Source organism: Dreissena polymorpha, chromosome 8 (genome assembly GCF_020536995.1).
Source record: "Dreissena polymorpha isolate Duluth1 chromosome 8, UMN_Dpol_1.0, whole genome shotgun sequence".
NCBI classification, from domain to species: domain Eukaryota; kingdom Metazoa; phylum Mollusca; class Bivalvia; order Myida; family Dreissenidae; genus Dreissena; species Dreissena polymorpha.
This window is the reverse complement of record NC_068362.1, coordinates 54,815,687-54,828,943: the sequence shown is the minus strand read 5'-3', so window position 1 is coordinate 54,828,943 and position 13,257 is coordinate 54,815,687. Positions and strand designations below refer to the sequence as shown.

General features: G+C 34.3%; 1 long non-coding RNA gene across 1 annotated transcript in view; it reads left to right on the top strand.

The window, feature by feature from the left end:
- LOC127842441 (uncharacterized) overlaps window positions 1-13,257 on the top strand; it is a 116,664-nt gene that overhangs the window by 6,853 nt on the left and 96,554 nt on the right. Inside the window, exon 2 of the long non-coding RNA XR_008031646.1 lies at window positions 1,215-2,182. This is a non-coding gene — a long non-coding RNA (uncharacterized LOC127842441). The remainder of the gene's footprint in view (window positions 1-1,214; window positions 2,183-13,257) is intronic.

The following is a 13,257-nucleotide window of genomic DNA, read 5'->3' as shown; positions in this document are numbered from 1 at the left end:
AAATAACTCATCGCCCCTATAACAAACTGATCCATATCGGGTGTCAGGCTTTCAATAATTTGTGTAGCTTTATATTGTATGTTGTTGCAGATTCCCGTCGGGTTTTTGATTCCCACGCGATGGTACGGAGATTTGTCAATTAAGATTGTGAACGATGTAACGCCCGCATACATTCTTTAACACCCAAACCCCTCAGCGTGGTATCGTATGCAACATCGAGCGCACATTTAAGCTTCAAGTGTTTGTGCGCAATAAAATATGTCGTTTAGCGGATTTTGGTATTGTGATTGCCAACAGAAGATGGACAAAATTGTCATGTCGTGTCGATACCATACTGAAACTATGGCGGTGTATTCATATCCCGTTATAAATGTTTAAAGGTGTCTAGCTTCAAAGCCACCGCCAATGTCATAATGATGTTTGGGTTTCGGGGGTCAACAACTTGTTCATATGTCATTAATCTTCCTCGCGTTTGTAAGGCCGGTATTCGTTGGTAGTAATACACCATATTCACCACCTTGATGCAAAAAGGTACCATGTTACATTGTAATTACATAGCAGATGGTACCTTTTTGCACGAATGGGTATTTTATCACCTCAAATGTGTGAGGTTAAGTATAGCGTTAATACTTTGTTAAAAGAACGTTTGTTTTGTTAAAAATAAAACAAATTTGTGCATTTTTTATTTCTTACATCTCATATGAACTTTTTCTCAAATAAAGAAACAATTATTAATAGTTATTTTTACCATCGTCACGTTCAATCAAAGCGATGGTCAATAAAGCTCGGTGGCGCCTTTAATAGATTCCGTACACGGACTGTTTGTGAGTTTGTAAATCATTGTGATGGCTACGTGAATAATGTATTGAATGGGCGCAATGTAGTCAGTTGTTGATGAGGGTTTGAATAATGCGACCACTTGCATACTTTTCGCATGATTTGAATTGAGATAAATAACCGGATATATAAAGTTCGATAACTGCCACGCTTCGTGTATTTTTGTTATTTGAAGGATTTAATGAAACAGGCGTTAAATTTGGTAAACGTGTTATAGTGTTGTTGAGTCATTCAAAATGAAGTGTATGTTTGTGTTAAAATGAAAACTGTAATGTACTTACGCGACTAAATATGTGCAATTGTAATTAATATGTAAACGGAGGTTTGATATTTGCAATTACAAAGATGTGCTGTTATGCTTGTCTTTATTGTTTCAGGTACACGTGGGTTCATATCCGGAAAAGAATAATAAACAATCAAGTGGCGATTTCATCATGTTCAACACTGATATTAACGTATTTCACAAATACGAGGAAAGGGCATAAAGAAGTTTGAACAACCACTTTACTATTCGCCAGTCATCCTTGAATTTCACCTTTATCCTTTACGGATGACTGCAATAGTTCATAATCACTCACAAACGAATAACTAAAAAAATAGAAGTTAACATATTTATTTTATAATACCTCAGAACGAAGTAGAATTGTGATTAATCAACATTGATGTGTGAATTGGTATCAACAGTAGCCAGCGACGATTGAATGAAAGCTTGTGTTATATTTTCCATACAGTGGCCGATTGAAACTGGATGACCGTCGCTGACTTAAATAAATGGTCAGAGTCATTAAGCTGTAAGGTATATAAACAAAAATAGCAGCTTTGAGTGCGGTTAAACAGTGTCTGTATTTCCGATATAATATGGTTCGCGTACAGCTAAAGCGCACCCTGACGTTATGCTCAGTGATATCGAAGGATTAAATGTTAAACGCTGTGCATTCGAAACCGATGATACATCAAGAAAAAGGTTATTTCACGAGTGAAATTGAAGATGTTGAATTGTGGGTGATACACGAGACGTACAAAATTGTTACTGGATTTTTATACGAAATTTTTTGGATTACAGAAGTTCGCTGTATTGGTGAATCACTTTCCGCGTACTCAGTGTAATTTATTACGTGAATAAAATCGTCGTCTGATATATCCGGAAGTTAATTACTGGCTAAAAGCCCTGTCGGAGGGTTGTTAAAGATTTAAACTTACCGAAGACAGAAACGCTTATTTCTGAGCTTTTAGGGACCTACCAAGTTTAATTCTAAATCTTGCCGAGGCGAACTAGTGCGTTGGAAATTGTTTTCTTTAGGGATTACATGTATGTGCTTAAAAGTGGATTACGGCTTTTGAAATGGTAAGTTTATTCAATAGTTTTTAAGTTTGAATTTGAATAATCGGACACAAACATACGTTTGCACCTTTCCATTATTAGTGCTAAGTCGTTTATCTAATTACTATATACGGTAAACGCTTTGTTGCTTAGTTTTATATGAGCCTTGTTCTGTGGAAACTGGGCTTAATGCATGTGCGGAAAGTGTCAACCCAGATGAGCCTGTGCAGTCCGCACAGGCTAATCAGGGACGACATTTTCCGCCTAAACTTGATTTTCGGTAAGGAGCGACTTCCTTGAAACTAAAAATACCATAAAAGTGGCAAGTGTCGTCCCTGATTAGTCTGTGCGGACTGCACAGGCTAATCTGGGACGACACTTAACGCACATGCATTGAGCCCAGTTTTCTCAGAACAAGGCTCATATCATAACAAGCAAAGTTGTGTACTTGATATTTTTTTTAGGCGAAAAAGACAGAAAATGCACGATCGTGGGTTAAAAAATAATGTTCATAGCATTTTAGCACGTTGGAATTTTCTGTCATTAGCAATCGACACGCTAATTGAAAAATGCGTAGTCAATTCAGTCCAAATGTTTCATGCAAAGATATCAGGTTTGTCAATCATCACAAATAACTTTTGCGGTATGTGATTTCGAACAATAGTTAACAAACTTCAAATCAGACAGCAGTGCTGACCTTAGCTGACCGACGCTTCTGTATCATCGTACATTAAAACAACTAATAAATGAATTGCTATAGTTCCGCCCTCTGGGAAAACCGGACTTAATGCATGTGAGAAAAGCACAGTACCATATTAGCCTGTTTAGTCCACAAAGGCTTATCAGGGACGACACTCTATTAGACTTTTTTTTTTTTTTTATTCAATATAAAACATACAATGTAAATATGTGCATAAGCAAGAACAAAAGTGGTATAATACAACAGTAATAATGTCAAACACATATTATACATGATATGCTAGGATATACTGTTTTGTTTTGCTTTGGTTGCATGTGGTGTATGCTGTTATTACTATAGTTAGGTAGAAGACAACTGGACTGGGTTATGAAAGTTTATGCGTTTCCATTTTTGTTCAAAAATATGAAGTTTATCGTTGTTGAGGGCTATTTCTTTTTCAATTTGGACCTTTAGTTTTAAATAGTTTATAAAACAGTTGAAAGTAGGTATTTGTTTTTTGTATTTGAAGCTAAATATAAAATATTTCATTAATATGATAATGTGGTTCACAGTGTTATTAATTTCTGGTATTTTAAAATTATTCACACCGAAACTGATATTTAAGAGAGACAGTTTTAATTTTAATTGTTGGTTCTCTAGAAATGTTGTTAACTGGTTCCATAGAATTTGAATATGTTTGCACTCCCAGAAAAGGTGTTCTATTGTTTCAATGTGTTCGCTGCATATATCACATAAATTTGTGTTGGATAGGTTGCATTTAAAAAGGTATTTATTTGTAGCTATGATTCTATGGACATATTTATATTGAAAATTTCTCAGTGTGCTATCAATAGTTGTTTTATATGGCATGATAAATATTTGTTTCCAATTAAATTCTTGTTCTCGAAGAAGTCTTTGCCATTTATTTTGAATCTTGGAGTTTTCTGCAGGGTGTTTAATTTGTAGTTTGTAAAATATTTTGTTTGTTTTGTTTTGTTTTGCAAGTATGTTTTCCGTGAATGATGTTTGAGTACATGGTGTGTTTTTTGTATTAATTGTAGATTTAATATGTATGGGTATGCTTTTAATTAATGTGTAATACATAAGGAAATTGCCCGAAGGTATTCCGTATATATAACATATATTCTCAAAAGAGTAGAAGTCTTTTATTCTGTAATCGTACAATTGGTCGACATATTTAATGTTTTTTTCAAACCAATGTTTATAGAAAAAGGTCTTATTGTTTGAAGTTATGTCCTTATTGTTCCATAAAATAGTTTTACTGGTGATTTGGGTTTCTAGATTATGAGTAACATTAGTCCATGCCGATAAAACATGAGACAGAAATATGTTTTCGTTTGCAATTTCATGCAAAATGGTATTGCTGATGTTACATTCAAAAAGTAAGGAGTCACCATATTTTTTTAGAATTTCCTGGTAGAATAATTTCCATTTACTTGTATTGGTATTATCTAGATATCTTTTAACCCAGCTGCATTTGATTGCATTCAAGAATGAGTCGATGTCCGTTAATTGGATACCTCCATTTTCTACTGATTGAATTAACTGAGTTCGCTTAATTTTATCAGGTTTACCGTCCCATATGAAATTAAATATTTCTGATTGTATATCTTTAATAATATCATTTGGTGGGTTTGGGAGAACTGTTAGTGTATAAATTAATTTAGGGAGTGCAAACGTTTTCAACACTGTGTTTTTTCCGATTAGCGTAAGTTTACGATGCTGCCATGATTTTAAACAATTTTTAAATTTTTGTAATTTAGGCAGTATGTTTTTTAGAATGGTTTCATTTTCATTGTTTGTAAAGGTTATTCCTAACGTTGTTGCTTCATCTGATGTCCAGTGGAATTTCATTTCTTTTTTGAGTTGAATATTACTTTGTTTAAATTTACCTACTCGTAGCACAGTGCATTTACTTTTGTTAAGTTTAAGACCCGATGCCATTCCAAAAAGGGTAAGTGATTCTATAAGATTATTGAATGAGTCAATACTGTCATTTAAAAAATAAGTTGCGTCGTCAGCAAATAGGGATTGTTTAATTTCTTCGTCAGGTTCTAGCGATATTCCATTTATATGTTCATTTGATTGGATATAGTGTGATAGATACTCGATGCATATAATAAATAGTGAGGATGAGAGGGGACATCCTTGTCGTACCCCTCGTTCGATGTTAAAACTGTTTGAGAAGAAGCCATTGTTAATTATTATACTGTTAATATCGGTATAAAATAGTTTTACCCATTTAATTAGACTTTCACCGAAATTCATATTTTCTAAGCAAGAGAACATGAACGAATGGTCTAGTGAATCGAAAGCCTTTTCAAAGTCTGCAAAGAAGATGAGGCCAGCATTGTTTGGTTGGTTGAAGTAATTTATGCATTCTTGTATCAGACGTACATTTTCACCAATGTATCGTCCTTTAATAAAACCAGATTGAGATCTTGAAATGACTGATGGTAATACTTTTTTAATTCTGTTTGATATACTTTTAGTTGCAATTTTATAATCATTGTTTAGTAAACTAATCGGGCGCCAGTTTGATAAGGATTCTAGGTTTTTTCCAGGTTTTGGAATGAGTGATATTATACCTTGTTTTTGAAGAATTGTTAAGTTTTCGTTGTTAAATGAATAGTTAAGTGAATTAATTAAATATATTTTGATATCATTCCAGAATATTTTATAAAACTCGATTGTAATGCCATTATTAGACTTGATTTTCATTTATAACAGTCTTTCATAAAGCAAAAAATTCCATAAAAGCTGAATTTGTCAGCCCAGATTTGTGTAGTTGCGGACTGAACATGCTAATCAGGGACGAAACTTTACGAAAATGCATTAAGCCCGATTTGCATAGATAGCGACTTATATTTTAAGACATTCAGCAAACTTGTTCACTGCGTTATAAACGCATTTTAACACAATCAGACATAAAACATAAAAATAATTGCTTAAGCCTCAATACAAAAGTTTATATGCACAGTGCTATGTGCATAGGGGGTTTTAATGCATGTGCGTAAAGAGTCGTCCCAGATTAGCCTGTGCAGTCCGCACAGGCTAATCAGGGACGAACCTTTCCGCTTTAATGATATTTTTCGTTTCAAGAAAGGCTCTTCTTACAAAAATCCAGTTAAGGCGAAAGTGTCGTCCCTAATTAGACTGTTTGGACTGCACAGGCTAATCTGAGACGACACATTACGCTAAAGCGCTAAACCCCTTTTTCACAGAGCACGGCTCATATATATAACGAAGTAAGCTACGCTCAATCACACCTATGTGTTAGCATTCATCAAATGTTTGCTCATCGAAGAGACAAGGACATTGTGTCTAACTAGTACATATGAAACACAGGGCTGAACCGTTCACATGTTGTTGTTTTTCAGTAATAGTGAGTGGTAACATTAGTGTCGTAGATGAATGTTCTCTGACAGTGTGAGACTGCATGTCGTTAAAAATTTGGTATCCATTGTACTCTGATAAAAAATAAACATATTTTTTATTTAAATTGCCATTGTGTGTGTGTTAACTTTCTCAATATCGATATAAAAAGGTATCCGGCCAGTCACAAGGTCACTCAATATATCCCAAGATTTTAATGGGGAATCAGAAAGTTGATTGAATAACATTTGCGGGGACTTGTTTTTGCAAATTACAAAAGTTAAAAAAATTTCTAAGAGGGCAGTCCGCTGCAAAAAAAAATCTTGCTTTGTTTAATTAATGTTTTTATTTGTAGAACTAGACGTATGGCCTTTTAAAGGAGCTCTGACCGTGACAAGCTAAAATGAGTCACGCAGTCTGGCCAAGAGCTGACCTGTCCGCTTTAAAGTCACGCAAGCTTTCAATGTCTCATTAGCGGACAGCGTAGCTCCTGACAAATCAGTGCGCATGCGCGGGTTGGCCTTGAGCAATGATGGCAACATATAGCATATAGCATACGAGCCATGTTCACGAATAGCGGCTCGCATTTCAAGTGTTATATGTTATTTATGTCGTTTTGTTGTTGTTTTTAATAGTATTTGTCCAATATTGCTAACATTCAGTAACACTGAAGTATACTGAAAATACGTTAAACGTCTACGCTCACAAATGGGAGGTTTCAGAATACTCTGTTTTTTCCATACATTTATGACGTATGAAATGTACCTAGCACAAAGGCTCGTTGATGCAATCGCATCATTTTTACTACCGTTTTATATCGCCTTTTTGACATTGTGCCACCATGGGATTATCACATCGACGCATGGCCTATTTTGATATCAAACAAGTTATCAAGTAAACAAGTAATTATTTCTGTGATTTTTGTCTACATTTAGCATATAGTAATTAAGATTCTATAAGTTTTATTGCACACTTGTTTACGACAAAGTACAAGTCATGAACTCATGCAGTTACGCAGTACTTAATTAGCGGTAAAATCGATTTGAACACTAAGATTGTCAAATATGGCTACACTTAACTGTAGTCAATTGTGTATTTGAATTCCTATAATTAATAAAACAAATATATTTGTCGCAATAAAATTAACATGGACGCCTTTACTGTCTATGTTTTAGACATCAAAGAGTTCACATCGTCTATATGAGAAACATGTAATCATATATAATTCTTTACAACAGTTCAATCAAACGTAAGCATATTCTTTCACAGAAACGTGAATATCATCTGCAATAAAATGATAATTAATATAAATCTGGGATAAATAATAACAACTAATGAAGCTTTTCATTTACTTGTCGTCCGACCTTGAAATAAAGCCCCTTGTGCAGCGCCATTCAAAGGTGGGGTAATAACGCGTGAAGTCTTAATCTTAATTCCCATTCAAACAAACTAGATCCTTTAGGCGATGGGAATGCGACAGATGGATGTGTTCATCGTTCTTGATTAGGTTGGATTGAGTTTATAACTGACCTACAACACGCATGCACACATTAGCAAGTGACACACCGTGAAAGACTGTGTAAAATATAGGGACCGTGCTCTGTGAAAAGGTGGTTTAATGCATGTGCGTAAAGTGACGTCACAGACGAGCCTGTGCAGTCCACTTTTATGGTATTTTTCGTTGAAAGAAAATCTATTCTTAGCAAAACTCCAGTGTAGGCGGAAAGTGTGGACCCTGATTAGTCCGCACAGGCGTATCTGGAACACCCTTTTCACAGAGCACGACCCATACGTAATATCCACGTATTGTCTTGACAAGCATGGCACAACTAAGGGGGGTTGTTGTAATTAGAAAAATAAATGCATGCGATAGTAGGCTTTAATATATTGCAAATGGAAGTCTTAAAAGTGAAACTCTAAGTATGGATCCTTATCTTCTATATGTATTGCTCGACATATCCGTTGCAAAAATTTGTTAAAAAATCTTTTATTTGTTCTCTTGATTTACCCTTTTGTTAACTCGAGTTGATTATTGTGTTTAACAATAATGATCATTGATCGAAACAGATGCTCCGGTGATATAGATACACAATAATTCACAATCTTAGACGTTTTCTGGTAATGTTGTAATGAAAAAATGTTATACAATTCTCTTCTCCTTATTGGCGTGAATAATTATAGTTGTGTCACTAATTAAGTGTTTGAATTAACATTTCAATTAAAGCACAATATTCTGTAGTAATAGTTATCGCCAGTTTGTACAAAATAGTATGAATACACAAGATTCACTGTCATTTACTTTTGTATAATGTATGTTATTTATATCAGATATGTATAATATGTTCGTTGTATTGCGTTGAAAAGTTATATAACAGTGCCAGATCGAAGTAAATTAACTTCGTAATCATTTTAACACTACCGATCAAAAACTTCTATTTCTTAAAAGTATATATCTACCCATGATTTCACAGCAGTTTTTGGTAAACAAGGTTTTTCTTTAAAAGGGGCCTTTTCATAGATTTTGGCATGTATTGGATGTTTGACGTTAAATGCTTTATATTGATAAAGGTAAACATTGATTCTTAAATGCTCTAGTAAAAAACAAGACTAAAATTAAAGAAAGAAACCCTCAACTGGGCTCGAACCACTGACCCCTGGAGTAAAAGTCTATCACTTAGACCACTCGGTCATCCCTGCTCATACAATAAGTGAAGAATTTCATAATTTATATTAGAAATTCTTATTGTATCACAAAATATAACGACAAACTGAACTCTCCAAATTATTCAATCGTTTCGCGTTGCAACGCTTTATAATTTTCAGGTTTTTAATTCGTCAAAAGATGCACATAATGGATATTTTAGAGCATGGCCCATGTTCAGTATAACTGTTTTCCTCACAAATACCATAACTACAACGAAAATTATCTAATCTGAAACATTTTGTTTTTTTCATTTTTTCAATTTACCAAAACGTAAAAAGGCCTCTTCAAAATCTTGAGAAAAATTTAATAACGAACTATCCACTGTTGTAATGCGGTACGTGAATTTTAACAAGTGTTTCTCCTTGCAATATAAAACAAAAATGTTGTTTTTTGGTGACTTGTATTTACGTTCACACGATCATTTCAGATAATCGTTAACTTGTTTTACACATTATTTGACTTGAAAGGAACGAAAACGTATTTGATATGCTGATGAACATTCTACAACAACAACCGTCAAAACTATCCCAAAGAATATTTAAAGACCACAAGAAAATGCCCAGTATTGTGCTCTCTACAGACTTGAAAAATTATAAATGGTTAGAGGTAAACTGATATATTATCTTATATTGTCAAAGTACTATAAGTGATAGATCGTCGGTACAATGTTTTGTTTTAATTTGTGTTGACCGTTATGTTTGCGATAAATGCGTATGTTGTTCTCATTGTAATTTGTGTAGTCTAAAAGTTTATCCCTTTAAGTCTCGACTCACGAAATTAATGCTACCCTTCGACTGACCTTGGTGATTCTGGTTTGTTATGTTATTTATATTCGTCGCCCGCTTTGACAACACGGCTAAATGCTTGTGCTTTAAAGTGAAATTATGGGCATTTTTCACTATTGAATTGAGCTGAAAAGAATTCACAGGTCAAAAGAGTAAGTTAAAATGTGGTAACTGACCAATTATCTGCAACTCATCTTGCTACCAGTTGAATATAAAATTATATATTATATTCGATATTTTACATGACTGTCCCAGTCCTCTTAGTGGTTCCAGCCGAGCGGAACTATCTTCTTATTAGAATCGGAGTTAGTACTGTGTGTCGTATGAATAGATATCGTTGCAGCAAAACAAATCATGTCTGTCGTCAATTGTCAAACGAAAGTACGGTTGATATTCAAATGCATTATTTTTCTCTTTCCGGGATATTGTTTTAGTATATTAATGCTGCATTAACAAGTATTAGTGTATATTATGTAAAAACACCAAAAATAAACAACGGTTGCGATAGACACCTATATACTGTTACATGCCGATCATTTCACTTTAAGTGTTGTCCATCATATCACTTTAAGTGTTGTCCATCATATCACTTTAAGTGTTGTCCATCATATCACTTTAAGTGTTGTCCCAGATTAGCCTGAAAGGCAGCGGTAAGATATTCTCTCAGCGGAAAATAGTATTATTCATTCTCGCATGGAAGAGAGCGTCAAAGCTTCATGTATGCGACGGCGTTGACTTGTAATTTGTCAACATCAATGACGTCAGAAATGCTTGGTGAACTATGGCCCGTAAATACAGTAAACTATGTAAATGTATTTCTTGTTTTCAGAGATACAAGGCGCCCTTCCCATATTGCTTGTTCTAATGATCGTATCGAATACGTCACAAAGACAGTTTCCATTCATTACTTGGCTTATTTCTATTGCAATATTGATACCGACATTTCGCGAGTTAACATTTATTGGAAATAGTGAGTGATGTTTGTGTTTTCGGCCCAGTTGTAAATTCACAAATATTGCGTTATAAATAGATTTAGCATCCGAAATAAATAATAATAATAACACTATTCCGATGTGAATTTCTTACGACATAGCGTTTTAGTGACTGAACACTTATTAGTTAAGTATATTTGGGAAACAAGTTGATCAGATCTGCACGCTAATCGCACTTGCTTTGCATTGAGGGCGTTCGCTTTCTGATCAGAAATCCCAACGCTCGAGTCTTGCAAGAGGGTTTCTACTGTTGTACTGACCACACCGTGCAATCGACTACAATTCATCCATCGGCTGCGGAAGTGTATACATGTCGGGTTAAAGCGGTAAAGTGTAAGTATTTCCCTATTCTTTATATTTTACGTATTGAATTGAGCAGATGTGCGTGTGTTTTTTCAGAGCCTAAATAGGAATGACTTTGTGAACGTAATCCTTACCTTCCTACCTAGCTGCTTTCTTTTAAAGAAATCCGTTAGAATGTGGTAAAAAAATCAAACAAAATTCACCACTCTTTCTGTCAAACTCTAATTACACAGGATTTAGACCAAAGATTAATATGAACAACATTTTATTGAAATATTTAATCATTTCTCTTCGGTTATTCCAAATAACAGCATCCAACATGAATACACAACATTTTTATCAACGTTTAAATTCGAGTGGGGTTGGAGAAACGGCTCAAGACAACGGCCGCGGCTACTTATTAGATGGTCATGACATCGGCTGCGAAAATAAAATTATGCTCAAGCCATCGGCTATGGCAATTAAAAATGGCATGATGAGATGTGGACGTTACTCATTGACCATATTCGATAGAACTATCAGATATTTTGATCACAAAAACAGTTTTAAGATTTTCATTCGTATTTTGAAATAAAATAGGATGTGTGAATGGATTTCGTTTATACAACCATACAAATTATTTCGAGATAAAAGATATTCGAGTAACCCGATTTATAACACGTACACTTCTGACTTGTTATAACTAGATACAGGTGACAAACGATTCTGAAAGCTCTCCAGTAGGAAATTCCAACATTACTGTCAACCTTCATGTAGCTGTCTTTTAGTTTGTAAATTCATTCATGCGTTTCAATTAAGGAAAACCTTGTATCTCAAATTTGAGAAGGGAATGAACATTTATGTTCGAAGTTTCCATTACTTCGATATATCCGTCTTCGGCATAGCGAGAGTTAAGTGTATTCTACATGATGTGGATACATATTGCGTGTAAATGACTTGTTTCAAAAATGTCAAAGTATGAATTATTTAAAACGAAATCCACTCACCCATCCCATTTTATTTCAAAATACGAATGAAAATCTTAAAACTGTTTTTGTGATCAAAATATCTGATAGTTCTATAGAATATGGTCAATGAGTAACGTCCACATCTCATCATGCCAATTTTCATTGCCGCAGCCGATGGCTTGAGCATAATTTTATTTTCGCAGCCGATGTCATGACCATCTAATAAGTAACCACGGCTGTTGTCTTGGGCCGTTTTTCAAACCCCACTCGAATTTAAACGTTGATAAAAATGTTGTGTGTTCATGTTGAATGCTGTATAAAAAAGGAATAACCGAAGAGAAATGATTAAATATTTCAACAAAAATGTTGTTCATATTTATCTTTGGTCTAAATCCTGTGTAATTAGAGTTTGACAGAAAGAGTGGTGAATTTTATTTGATGTTTGACCACATTCTAACGGATTTCTTTAAAAGAAAGCAGCTAGGAAGGTAAGGATTACGTTCAAAAAGTCATTCTTACTTAGGCTCTGAAAGAACACACGCACATCTGCTCAATTTAATACGTAAAATATAAAGAATATGGAAATACTTACACACCGCTTTTACCCGACATTTATACACTTCCGCAGCTGATGGATGAACCACAGACGATGCGTAAGTCGATTGCACGGTGTTCTGACGATGTTGGTAGTAATACGACAGTTGAATAAAGCAAAGAAAGCGCATTGCTACTTCCCAAGCTCCTGGAACATGGGACACGTATTGGTGTGTGAGCAGTACTATTAAATAAATGGTCATCGGCTACAAATATCGCATGAAAAGAAACAAAAAATAACACTTACCATGATTAGTTAAAGGGATATTTTCACAGATTTGGGCATGTATTGAAGTTTACCACTAAATGCCTTATATTGATTTGTGTATACATTGGATCTAAAAAGCTGCAGTAAAAAAAAACAAGAATAAAATTGAAGAAAGACAAAAAGTAACTGTGCTCGAACCACTGACCCATGGAGACCACTCGTCCATCTGTGCTCATACAATGAGTGATGTAATTTATACTTTATTTACTTTATTTAATTAATCCTCGTAGTGTCAAAAATATATCGACAACAACGGAACTCTGCAAATTATTCAATCGTTTCGCGTTGCAACTCTTTATAATTTTCAGGTTTTTTACATCGTGAAAAGTTGCATATAATGGATATTTTAGAGCATGTTCAATGTTCAGTATTACTGTTTCTTCACAAATATTATAACCACAACGGTAATTTGCGAATCTTTTTTATAATTT